Below are 14090 nucleotides of genomic sequence, written 5' to 3'. Positions count from 1 at the left end.
ATGAGATTACCTCTGCAAGTCGTAAATACCCACTCATTAAACTTTGACTGCAATTTTCTTTGCTAAACGACTCTTGAATTACAGTAAAAAGCTCAGGCACAAAGTAAATGTATTAGAACAAGAGTAAGATTCTGGATATACACACATAAGAATTGTCATAGGAAGTAAGGATTCATCCTTGATGTTACAGGTTCTTATCCACTGAGGGATGATTACACCAGCACGCAAGGTCAGACATACTTCAGAGGATCATCATATTCTATATTATCTTCCCCAGACTCAAAGTCATCTGCTCACAAAGGGCAATTTGATTATGCAGAGCAATGTTTGAGGAGATACAGTATTTTGCAAAACTAGCGTAAGACACAGCATGACAAGTACAGTATATTGTAAAAACCTCCAGCTGTATGGATATTACGGGATATATGTTTTCATTATTAGATGGCAATAAATGGTCTTTGTTCCTCTACAAACTTAACTTCTGATTGCAAGGTGATAGATGGGCTGGGTATTCAGGCTGGGACCCAGCGGCTGTTTTCAAAGACAACCTTCAGCGGCCCCTGAGACAAAGCTATGCATCGATTCCTGGGTGAGAAACGTCATTATAGGCTATCTTTCATCTCTGTCGTCCTTGGCCAATTTAAGCCACAAGGAAGACTCATTTTGGAAGCGTCACAGAGGTGATGATAGACAGAAACGTGTTAATGGGCTCATCGACTGTCAAAGCATCACATCTGTTGATCATGTAATTCTTAGGTCTTATTTGTGCAAATGTATTATGCAACAATGATGAAATTAAATTTAATGAGACAGACTGGACTCCTAAAAAAAAGAAGATATTTTTCTGATGATAATTATTCTCCCATGTGGATCTACATTACTGTGTTTGCCAGAGACAAATTATTCTGCAAATGGGAACCAGACAAATTGCTCACCACTGTCATCTTTACTTAACTGAATTAACTGACGGTATTAAACTCCCACCTGGAACAAATCTGACTTACTGCCAGCAATGTGGACAAAACTGCCCGTAGGGGGACTCAATGGCCAATATCCCATGTATCATAACCCTGCAGGACACTCCAGTGGATCCCAGTGGTCACACCATCTCCAAGTCCATAAAGATAAATATGGACTGGCCAGGCAAACTCCCATGTTCCCTCCAGGGCGAAATGAGGGTATAGAGCTGGTCCAGTCTTCTACGCCCAGGACAGAACCAGCATTGATCCTCCTGAATTTATGGTTCCCCTAGCAACATGACTCTCTTCTCCAGCACTCCTGAATAGACGTCATTAGTGAGGTTGAGGAATATGATTCCTTTGTAATTGTAACACCTTCCAGTCCTCCTCCTTGAAAAGGAACCACCACCCCAGTCTCTCAGTCCAGACCGGGCCCAATTTTTATACAACGTTTCAAAGTAAGCCAAGCTTGACATTTTGCCTTTGAACTGTCATGCATCATTGGTCTTTATGAATTTAAAATCCGAGTTGATCCAATATCATATAATCAACAACCGGATTTTGCACTTATTGTGTGTAGACTGACCAGCTATGATGAGACAAACCATGTTTAGTTTTTTTATCCTCTGCCTTACAGCAAACCAATGACTGAGAAATAATTTAGAATGGCATTTTAACTGAGCTATAAATGGTGACTGATGTGGTGACAAAAGATCTGTGGCAAGGTCAGCGTATTATTGACAGCTAAAAATATGGGAGATAATTTGTCTTGTGAGGGTTTGGCCCTGACCTCAGACTGGTACTTTGGCACCTTCCCAGTCTTCACAGTCGAGGTGACTCAGATTTATCTCTACAAGCCAAATGAACACAATATCCAATATGGAAAGTGGTTTGTAATCGTCACTGATAACATTTTACAACAGGAAAGGTAAAGCTGTAAATCCTTGATGACCATGTTTGTTAAACAAGATGCTGTTATTCTTGACCCTTAAGGTAACAGCAAGAGAAGGTAAAAGAAGAGGGTACCAAAGAGGTCATGTTTCTTCCTCAGCAGAAGATTTTGAAATACAAGTGTATTTTCATTTGTCTATAAAATCCACTGCAGTAATTCATAACAAGACAAGAGTGAAGATCTCTATAAAGAAACATGTGTTGACATTCTTTTGGTCTGGACCATTCAGACGGGTCAACAAAATGTCAAGGAGGAACAACATTAGCAATGATCTTAAAGAAGTAATTGTTACCATCTATCAGTTTGGGAAGAGTAAAAAGGACATTTCCAAACAAACGATCTGAGTTTTACCATTGTACTAAGTGAAAAATATTATTTACAAATGGAAATCATTCAAAACATTTGCTTTAGTTCCCATGGGTGGGCATGCCTTCAAGTTCAGATCATACAATGCTCATAGAAATTGTAAGAATTACATCTGAGACACTGCATGCCCGCTAAAGAGATGTTAAAAGGAATGGCAGTCAGACTAGAAAAGGCATGCACAGATATGTCGTTTTGAACAGCGTGTTTGTCCAGTGAGTGGTACTGCTGTCTTGGCTTGCTACTAGAGATCAAAAACGTCCATATTTGGTTGATTGGTGATTATAACTTGTCTGTGTGGTGGTCTCTCTCAGTTGTTTGGCCCTGAAATGGAATAATGACTGAAAACCCCAACTCCAGAGTTAGTTGAAGTGGGTATTTTAGATAAATAAATGAATAAAGTATGGTTTATTTTAAAAGGCTGGGATTAAACACCCCTTTTTGCCAAACATGGCGGATCAGTCTTGGTTTGCAAAATTGGATCTGAGCAAACAACAAGACTCCAGAAATGAAGTCCTTTGGACAAAGTTGAGATATGTGGTCACAACGCACAGGGCCATATATGCAAAAGGATTTGACAAAATTGGCAAAATGTGGCTGTGGCAGGGTGGAGGAGCTGCAGCCACTCAGGCTGATGGGACACAGGTGTGGCCCGTCAACCTCTCCACCCTGCCAGCCTTATAAGGGAGAGACAGAGAAGCTGCAAGGGGAGACTGAAGCTGAAGCTGCTGAGCTGTGTGATGCTGTGCCTGTGCACGTGTGGCGGTGTGTTGATTAAATAAAGGGTTCTGCACAAAACTCTGTGTCCTCTCTATCCTGTCGGTCGGGCCCCCGTAGTACTCGCCCTGCTACACTGGCGCCCAACATGGGCCCCCGACGGGATGGAGGAGGGAGGCACGGAGCGGGCCCTGGAGGCGCTCGCCCATGCCATGGCGGACCTGGCCGCCCTGCTACGTGACCAGGGCGAGCAGCAGCTGGCGACGCTGGAAGCGCTTGTGGCCGCGGAGCGACCCACCCCTGCGCCACGCCGGAGGTTCGCCGCAGCAGCGCGGGAGGGGCTGGCGGCGCCGCAGCTGAGAGGCCGGGAGGCAGAAGCTACGGGCCGCCAAGCGACGGCTCCCGAGGCGGCGGGACCCCCGGAGCGGCCCACCCCGGCACCACGCCTGAGGTTCGCCGCGGCAGCGCTGGCGGGGCTGCAGCCGACCGGCCGGGAGGCAGTGGCTGCAGGCCGCCAGGCGATGGCTCCCGAGGCGGAGTCGGAGGGGGCTGCGGAGATGGAGGCGGACCAGCAGAAGGATTTGACAAAATTGGCAAAATGTGGCTGTGGCAGGGTGGAGGAGCTGCAGCCACTCAGGCTGATGGGACACAGGTGTGGCCCGTCAACCTCTCCACCTTGCCAGCCTTATAAGGGAGAGACAGAGAAGCTGCAAGGGGAGACTGAAGCTGCTGAGCTGTGTGATGCTGTGCCTGTGCACGTGTGGCGGTGTGTGGATTAAATAAAGGGTTCTGCACAAAACTCTGTGTCCTCTCTATCCTGTCGGTCGGGCCCCCGTAGTACTCGCCCTGCTACACTGGCCAACACCAAGATAATATCTCAGAGTAAAACCAACTATTGAGCACAGTTGGGGAAGATTGATGGTTGGGGCATGTATGTTTTTGCAGTCACAGGACTTAAACACCTCATTGTAGCTGAGTGAACCATGAAGTTCTCTGTATTGCAAAGCATTCTAGGGTCAAATGTGCAAAGACCTAAAGTGCCAATTTCAACCCAAATAAAAAATACTGGTGGGACCTTAAGAAAGCTGTGCATAATTAAATGCCTGTAAGTGTTAAGGAAGTGAAACAAAATTGTAAAGAAATTCCTCTACAATGACATGAGAGGTTGATAACGTCATACAGTAATGTCATACAATGGTTACCTTAAGTTATTGCAGTTAAAGCTGTTGCAGTTTACCATGTGTTCTTGTTCATGTAACGTCTAATTAACCTTGAAAGGACCAGTTAATCTAGGTACTTAAGTTTACCATTACTCACTCACTTTTCTCACATTTAGTATGTAAGTAGTGACACAAATCAAACTAAACCCAGAGCAGATCTTTGAAGAGCCAGCTCTTGCTTGTATACATGCAAAGACGTGTAGACAAAGATTACACACGAAGATGTTAACTTGTATTATATATATTTCTTATACAATAACTAAATATCAGCAGAGGTGGACAGAGTACTTGACCCCAGTACTTGAGTAAGAGTACAAATACTACTGGTCAAAATTTACTCCGTTACAAGTAAAAGTAGCTCAGTCAAAATATTACTCGAGTAAGAGTAGAAAAGTACTTGCTTTTAAAGGTACTTAAGTATCCAAAAGTAAATTTACTTTAAGTAAAAGTAAGAGTAAGAGTAAGAGTAAATTTCTTATTTTCCACATCAGTAAATTACTATATTTTTTCTAAATTAATTTAAGGTTCTTTTAACTCTTGTTTCTGAGAATTCGATGTTGAGTTGTTGAAAGCAGAGAGGTAGTTCTGCTTCGGCAGACACAATAAACATTTGAAAATAAATGTCTGTGGTTTTTCTGTGCCCTCGTTTTTTACTCTGTCGAACTTAAACATTGAGTTAAGATACGGCCAAGGATTTTGTGAAAGTCCCTGCTCCGAGTCCGGCTCATTATCAGACTCAGACGACTCAGCGGGTTGTCTTTCTTCGGTGTCTTGACTTGTTGCAGCTCTGTCTTGACTTGTTGCAGCTCTGTCTTGACTTGTTGCGGCTCTGTCTTGACTTGTTGCAGCTCTGTCTTGACTTGTTGCAGCTCTGTCTTGACTTGTTGCAGCTCTGTCTTGACTTGTTGCGGCTCTGTCTTGACTTGTTGCGGCTCTGTCTTGACTTGTTGCAGCTCTGTCTTGACTTGTTGCAGCTCTGTCTTGACTTGTTGCGGCTCTGTCTTGACTTGTTGCGGCTCTGTCTTGACTTGTTGCAGCTCTGTCTTGACAAGCTACTTTGGCGGTATCGTTTTGAGGAGGCTTGACGTATTTCCGCTTTACGTACATCCCAGTGGAGAGCGTGCACTGTGATAGGTCTCCTCCTTTGTCAAAAACAGCTTGTGTCCAATAAGATTTTAGGGAAGAAGAAAAAAGAGCAGACCTGAAAGTAACGAGTACTTTTCAGCCTTCCTAGAAATTTACTCGAGTAAAAGTAAAAATATTTGTCTTGGAAATGTATTCAAGTAAGAGTAATAAGTACCAAAGAAATCTAATACTCAAGTAAAGTACAAATCCTCTGGATATGTACTTAAGTACAGTACTCAAGTAAATTTACTCCGTTACTGTCCATCACTGAATATCAGACAGTTATATCAAACAATAGGAAATTTCAAAAGTGTGATTCATAGACATGAAAGAAATTATGAAATTATGGTCTGTTTCCATGCTAGATTAACCACACCTAAAGTGCTTCAATGCAGTAATAACTAAAATCAAAGCTGCAAGCAGCGATGAACGGGCCTTCGCGTGTGCAATTTTCACCAACAAAAGTCAAGGACTCAAAACTAAGTCCGATGACAACACCCATGACTCTTTATGTCAAACCATTCAAAAGTTATGGCTGAAAATAGGAACTATCAAATATCGACCAATCAGAAGAAGGGGCGGGGCTAATTTGCACCAATTATGGTCAAGGACTCAAAACCGAGTCCGATGACACCACCCACGAGTCTTTATGTCAAACCATTCAAAAGTTATGGCAGAAAGTAGGAACTATCAAATATGGACCAATCAGATCAAGGGGGGGCGCGCTTTTTGGTGTCTATCGTCGCCACGGTAACGCTTTTGACTGAGAAAAGTAAGGCCCATCGTCGATCGAGACGCACATTTTGATGTATAACACACCTGGGTGCACGTTACGGTTCGGGCCGCATTAACGGCCGAAGAAATGGCATAAATTGCGCCAAAATTACACGATTAATTCAAAATAGCCGACTTCCTGTTCAGTTTCGCCCATGGCACCAAGAGACTTTTCTTTAAGTTGTGACATGATACAGGTGTGTACCGATTTTCGTGCATGTACGTCAAACCGTATTGTGGGGCTTGAGGCACAAAGTTTTCTAGGGGCCGCTGTTGAGCCATTAGGCCACGCCCATTAATGCAAACCATTAAATATCAAATTTTTCGCCAAGCCTGGCTTGCGTGCAAAATTCGGTGACTTTTGGGGTTTAGGGGGGCAAAAAGGCCCTCATTTCGTCGGAAGAAAAACGAGAACGAGAACAATTCCTACAGATACAATAGGGCCTTCGCACTGTCAGTGCTCGGGCCCTAATAATACATAGTGTTTCCACTTGTATGTGATCGTTATACACAATTTAAAAATCAGTCGTATAGGACAGATCACAGCAACACATGCTTCAGATAAAATGGCCAAGATGCAAGTAGGAGTTTCCAAGAAGTGAAGTTTCATAATTTAAGAACCAAACAACACATTGAAATCCCATGATGGAATATAATTTGAAAGTACACTGCACAGATGGCAAAAGAAGTACAGCATTCACAGAGTGAACAACCCAGATTGCTTTCTGGTGGAACTGTCTGCCTGGTGTCCAATTTTATGAGCACATGCTACATCATATTGTCATTGCCAACGTCGGAGTATAGGTAAGCTCTAACAATATGGCAGGAAATCCCTTTGGTGGAGCCTGTGATGCCTCCTTATTCTCAACCTTTACTGCAGAGACTTACTGTACATTTTGGGACTGATGGGGTTTCTTTATTTTTTTGATGTACAAAAACAGATTCAGCTGAAAATTTATGTTGATAAAGGAGAAAAATTATGCAAATATTTATTTAAGGAGTGGTGGGAACTCAATTTGCCTGCAAAATACTTGGGCAATATTCACTGACCCGAAGGTTACCTTCAGGTCCTGAATGCAGTATGCCAAGCCCATAATTGGGCAAGACACACTGGGAATGATATTACTTTGAGAAGTTACAGAGTGAACCATTAATTAGCGTGTCTTTTTGCCTGGAGGACTTAGTTTTGAAGGTCAGCTTGAGTTGCTGCAATGATGATTTTATAAAGGATTTAACAAACAGCAGATTAAAGAGGTATTGTGGGCTTTGACTCACAGATGTACTGTATCATACAAAAAAGGAAGAAAAAAACCTGCGTGTCTCACATACACTCACTCTAAGCTATTAAAACACACAGTCACAGTCATATTTTCTGATATCCCTCGTTGTTCCTTCTACCTATTGATCAAGCAACAACGGTAATCGATAGCAGCTTCTGCAGTCCTTCATCAAGTACAATTTATATACAACTTCTAACAGTAAGCCAATGATGCAACAGTATACAGTATGTGACGTGGTATTTCAGGGCAATATATTTAGATTATGCTTTTCAGCCAAAATATGAAAGAGTGCTGAAGGAGAGTTCACCGAGCTTGACTTCTCTTTCCTATGTGCCAGTTTAAGCTGTACTATATTCGGCAAATCCACTTCTAACTTATTCTGCAGATTCTTACAAATGCCCCTGTCAGGAGGTTTGGATTAGTCCCTGACGAGCACTTTAAATTAAACAGACGTGCTTCATCCTCAAGAACCACAGTCTAAATAACATTATCAAGACTTCTTAATTTATCAAAACATCACTGGGATATGAGTCAAAGGTCTGGTTTGTGACTTAAGGTCATAAACAAGTATCATTCTGCAAATACTCCAAAAAAAAAGTACTGACATGTGGGCTTGAAAATATCATTTGCTGGGAAAATGTTCAGCTGGGAGCTGGGATCAGAACTGACAATTTTCTCATTTCTTGGCACTTTCCCCATTTAAATCCCACGCTGTTAAGCTGTGCAAACACATAAAATGTTAGATCTTCTTATTCTTTGGCTATTAGTAACACTTACCTGCCTTGAAACAAGAAACGCCACATTACCACAGTAAGAGCAACAACATACTAAAATGTTTACAGTATTTTTGAAGAATGTGAGAAAGGTGTGACAGATAATGATGTATCACCTCTGCCACCTTAAAGCCCCCCACCCCATACCCACCATAAAGAGTGAGAGCAGATAATGACAAAAAGCCAGTCAATGCATTGTGTCATAAGGATTCATGTAGCTTTGCATAGGAGATTGTCTTCCCACATGTCGGATTGTTGACATGTGGAGAAGTAAATTGTGCTTTGCGCTTCTGTATGACTGCTAGGTTTGGAGTCTGTTGTTTTTCACACTTTTATGTTCTATTAACTCAGCATGAGCAGCATTTGATGTTTGCCGCTCTCAGCGGCACAATGGCCAAGTAATGCTGAATAAAGTACTAACATTTTCTTCCCTCTCAAATATATATATATAGTCTTAGCCCCTTTTGATTTTTATATGCCTCAGTCACACTAAATGCTAAATCTCTCCAAACAAATACATAATAATAATAAACTATATTTATAAGCACTTTTCTGAACAATGCTACAAAGTGCTTATCATAACAGCAGAAAATTCAATTCAATTAAGATTTAAAGGCACTGAAAAAATAGAATGAAACTCCAAATTAGTTAGATTATAATTAATACAATTACAATATTACTAATAATAACTGCCAAGCTAAAGAAACCAACAGGTTGCATGAAAACCTTTCTGTGAAACAATTCCCTGTCCTGAGCAAGCACCAGGCGACTGTGGAAAGAAAAAACTCCCCTTAAACAGAAAGAAACCTCTGGTAGAACCAGATGCAGGAAGGACAGCCTTCTGCCTTGACCGGTTGGAAGTTAAGAGGACCGGAAAGAGGAGAGAACAACAGCAACAACTACAGAACAGGAACACGGGAAGAAGAAAAACACATCTTTAATATCCCACATGAAAAACAAGCAAACAAGCAACATGATGTTTTGTTAGTTCAGTATTATATTTTCATCTTTTTAATGAGATAGCATTTTGTTAATGTTTTAATCTGTTGCTTTTGTTGTTATTTGTATAATTGATTTTGCTGTAAGGTGTCTTTGAGTGTTGTGAAAGTATTATTAAAAAATTATAATCATTTCATGAATAAAGTTGGCATGAAAGACTCCAGATTTTAGAATAAATTTAATGTATCCATCAGAGAATACATGAGGACTTCCAAAAAAGGAAAGTGTGGAGGAGAGATTTAGAAGTATCACGTGAAGTTGTGTGCCTGAGTGCAGCAGGCAAAGCGTTCCATAAGGTCAGGGCTCTAATGGGAAAAGTTAATCCCCCTTAGTGACAAACTGTGATCTGGAGATAGTTAGAAGCCCACTATCTAAGGATCTCAGAGGTTGGGAGGGCATGCAGCAGGTCAACAGGTCCGAGATGTAAGTTGGGACCAGACCATGTAAGGCTTTGAAGGTGATCAGAAGGATTTGGAAATCAATAAGAAATCTAACAGGAAGCCAGTGAAGGGAAGCAAGTCCAGGGGAGATGTGCTCGTATTTTTTGTGCCAATAATGAATCCTGCTGCAGCATTTTGAATTAATTGGAGGCAATGGAGTAAACGCTGACTGATACCTGAACACGTAGTTCAGACGAGAATAGACAAAAGCATGCACAACTTTTTTTTATATATCAGCTGTTCAGAGAAATTACCTGATTTTAGCAACTGCCTTAAGCTGGAAAAGACAAGACTGAACTACACGTTTGACCTGAGCATCGAAACTAGATTTCTTGCAATTTGTTCGATATTATATAAGAGCTTGCCGAGACTAGAAACAACAGAACCAATGGCATTTGGGGGCAAAAACGATTGACCGCTGACTTTTTGTCAAATGTAAGATAGTTTTAGGCTATCCAGGATTTAATGTCAGACACAAGTTGAGATTTGTGAGACTGCTGGGATCTGAGGGTTTTACAGGCATCTACAGTCGAGCGTCATCAGTATATAAAGGTTAATTTATATTATGGTCTTTAATAGACTGGCCGGGAGGTAGCTTTTAAAAGGAGCAGACCTTGCAGCTCAGTCAGTGTTTTCAATGATGATTCTTTTTTTTTTTTTTTTTCAGCCACTTTGTTGTAGATTTGGTGTGATTGGGATCATTTTCCTGTTGCTTGACATTTGACTTGAGATTTTAATTTTAGGTTTATTGGAATTTTGTTCAGTTTTAGTTTGCTTTATTGGTGATCTTTTGCATTTAGACTGCCGTTTTGTGTTTATCTCGGATTTCCTTTCATTTCGAAGGTTTTTTCCCCTCTCTCATGTCTCTCTTCCTCTCTTGGCCTCCTCTGACTTCATTGTCTCCAGCTGTGTCTCATCAGCTTGAATGCATTTTTATAGTCCTGTGTTCTCCTCTTTCTCTTGTTAGTCTGTTTGTTGTGCTCCCTGGCTGTGCTGTCTTGTGTCTGCTCCTTTTTGCATTTGCTCATCGGGGGTTTTATGATTGTGTGCAGCATATTTTTTGTTATGAATAAAATATATAATTATTATTTCTGCTCCTCTGGTCTTCTAGATTTGGGCTGTCCAAACAACACAGTGTGAGTCAATTTTCACGGACAGAACATTGACTCACATTTAACTTTACATACTCTCTATACTGTTTACAGGACAGAAAACCATATTGGTAACTTCAGAAGTCCTATGTAATACGAAAATAAAAAAAAAACAGTTACAAAGTAAAACAGGTCATTTTTAATACATAAGTAACTCCCTATAGTTGCAATCTTAAAATCCCAAGTATTTTATTGACTGCCATATAGAGTTAATACCTCTAAAAGCAGTACAGGTTTGCTTATATTTTTATACACTTTGTTCTAGAAAACATCTAATGTTAAGAAGTTAAAACAGCAGCTGCTGAGAAACGCAAAATCTGCATACAAGCAAGTCCTGACCATCTTTTCTTTTCGATACAGACAACTGAGGCAAAGTATGTTGTACCATTGTAAAGTTGTTCTAGAGAAAGCTATATGTCAGCCGTACAGAGAAGAGTCCATTCCCACCAGCGTTACAGCACACGCTGCAGTACTCAAGGTAACTGTCACACACTTTTTTTTAAGTATATGGTACATGAGTATCGTTAGCCTACATTGCAAATACCTTATGTAAGAATATTATAGCTTTATAAAAAAGCCCCTTCAGGACATTTTCTTCCTTGTTTTACATGTCTCAGTTGGACTGAAAGTGCTTGCTACCAGGTGTGCTCCAAAACTTAATAACAGCTAGAAAGAAACATTTTTTTTTTTACGTATTAGGGGTAAAGCATTGTTTTTAAATAACTTCAAGAACCAACTAACAAACTTGAGTGTGACACTCCCCGTGTTCAAATAATCAATACTGTACTGTCTTTGACATAAGATTGACTTCGTATCATAACAGGTGGATATCCTCAACCTACTTTTTTTAGTTTCCGTGCAGTAATTGTATTGTGATGGCCAATTATTTTGAAAATTAACTATATAAATACTTCCCTCTGCTTTCAAATGTTATTTCAAATTATGTATGAATTGTTTGTATTGTGGATTAATGAAGTAATTGGGAATTAGTGAAATAATTGAAAGTATTGGGAAGCCACTGTTTACACCTGGTGTTAAAATGCATCCTGAGTGATCCAGTCACAAGTGACCATGCTTAAGTAGAGATGTAAATGCACCCACAACAGTAATTTCAAAACTATCTTATGAAATTTGGGCCACGTTGTATGCGACAACCCAAATGTGGCCTTGTTAATCTCCCAGTATCCCGGTAACTGAGCCATAAATTCATCCCAAAGTTTGCTAAGATTAGGGACAGTCTGAGGAGCTCTCCACGTGTGCTTAGATCAATCAAGACTTGCATGAATATCAGGTCTAAACAGGACCATAAAACAATGTGCATTATGTCAAGACGTATTATTCAAGTTGAGATAATTACTATACTATTTATTTTAACAGTTAATGGTTAAATGCATTTGATGCTATTGAAATAAGCTTGTCCAACTTCCCAATCTAATTGAACACTATTTTGGGGCCAGTTTCAACCACTGTTTCATATCACAGAAGAGAAACACATCACTATCTAACTATAGATATTGTTTCCAACTAGTCAACTAGGCATGTCAAAAGGGGAAAAAAGGTCCCGTGCCTGATAGTTCTTCTGGTCCCTGAAAAAAAATATCAGAGTAGGTAAGTGCAGTGTAGCCGGTTGTGCGCAGCAATTCTGCAAACTATTTGCCCAACAAAGGGCAGGACATCGCCTCTGCGAAGCAAACTTTAAAGGCTCTTCGCAGAACATTGATGTTTTAGTACTCCAGAAATAAAAAGGGGAAAAATTAAAGCTGCACAACTCTGAGAAACTATTTTAAGAGCCGAACTCTCTCTTTAAAGTGTATCTGTCATGAGATTACAAGAGGCTAATGAAGGATTATGTGACTCCTTGAACTATTCATCTGTTCCATGTTAGACCCAGTAAAACAAAACTGTTATCTCTGCAACTAATCAAATATTGCACCTAATTATTGTATCTGCACTGGCCCACTTCTTGCATCATCATCATCATCATACTCATACTGTGATCACTACTCAAAGTAGGTCTTAATTAGAACTTGTTGGGACTTTGCAGAAGCGAGGCCTCAGCAGATAGGTTTCCCACAAGAGGGAGGTGAAAAAGGCAGGCCTTTTGAATCCCCTCATCGAGTGTCCCCACGCTGCCATCAACAGGAATGTTATCAATGTGGTCTTAACAGCCCTGCCACCGACACGTCATCTTCCAGCCAACACAGCACACTCAAATGTGCTTTGTTTGAAGGTGACTTCCCCTCTGCTGAAGAGCTTGGTGTGACGGCAGACGCTATCTGCCAGGTAAGATTTGGACAGACAGCTGTTTGCTTGTTTAACCTCTCAGTGGGTTTGTTTTTTATTCTTCCTGTTTCTAGAAACGTGTTGCTATTCATGCCTTATGTTAACAAAGTACAAAAAGTAACCATCTATTCGCGGCCGCGCTCGCAGTTGATGGAGTATTTAGAGGCTGAACTATGGTATCCGTCTCTCCCACTCGCTTCTAAAAACAGCAGCTGGAAGAAAAAACTGATTTCACCGGGGAAAAGCTTTACCAGCTATAGGTCACAAAGTTTCAGGCTGCAGTGGGTGGTTTTTCTCTCGTGGGTCCAAATAGGCACAGCAAAAGGTTAAAATGAGACTTTGTGAGTACATACTGGAGGAGTGCATTTCAACAACACCCCCCTTTTTTCTTTTTTTTTCCTTTTAACTGACTTGACTCCTTCTTTACTGTTTCAATTCATCTGTTGGAGGGTACACTCTAGGAAGAAAGTCCCTCACATTTCCGAGAACTTTTTCAATAAAGAATACACATTTGTCTTAAAACTGTTCCTAACCACTCTGTAAAACTGCATTCCACCTAGGAGTTTTTTTTTATTTGCATTTTACAGCACGACTGTTTTGTAACAACAAACAAGATTAAATGTTTTTGTTCCTCTGATTGCACTGTTTTGCTATCACAATGGGAGATCTCTCCTCTTTCACTCTTGAGCTCACCCTGCCACACAGCTTGCAGTACACCTGTGTCTTCTCATCTGACTGAAGCTTGAAAGTTGTGTTTACAAATGGTAAATATGACTCCTGTGGCCCAATTATAAAGTTAACAGATTTTTACAAATTCTGAGGTGAGAAGGAAAGGTGAAATAAATCATTGGGAATACTCCATCAAGACACTCCACAGCCCCTCACTGAAGGTACCCAGAGGTTCTCAAAAGTGGAAGTGGCTCTAGGAGCTCATATTCCTTCTGACAGTATTACAGTTTGAGTATTTTTCGGATCATTGCAGGTTAAAAAAAAACATATGATGAGGCAAATATTGTATATGACCCATATGGCGAGGGTCAGGACATAAATCGAC

General features: G+C 40.7%; 1 protein-coding gene across 1 annotated transcript in view; it reads right to left on the bottom strand.

Moving 5' to 3' along the window:
• ajap1 (adherens junctions associated protein 1) overlaps positions 1-14090 on the bottom strand; it is a 77789-nt gene that overhangs the window by 32471 nt on the left and 31228 nt on the right. The window lies entirely within an intron of this gene.

This window comes from Cololabis saira, chromosome 12 (genome assembly GCF_033807715.1).
Source record: "Cololabis saira isolate AMF1-May2022 chromosome 12, fColSai1.1, whole genome shotgun sequence".
NCBI lineage: Eukaryota > Metazoa > Chordata > Actinopteri > Beloniformes > Belonidae > Cololabis > Cololabis saira.
Note: the sequence above shows the minus strand (reverse complement) of the source record. Positions and strands in the feature narration are given on the sequence as shown.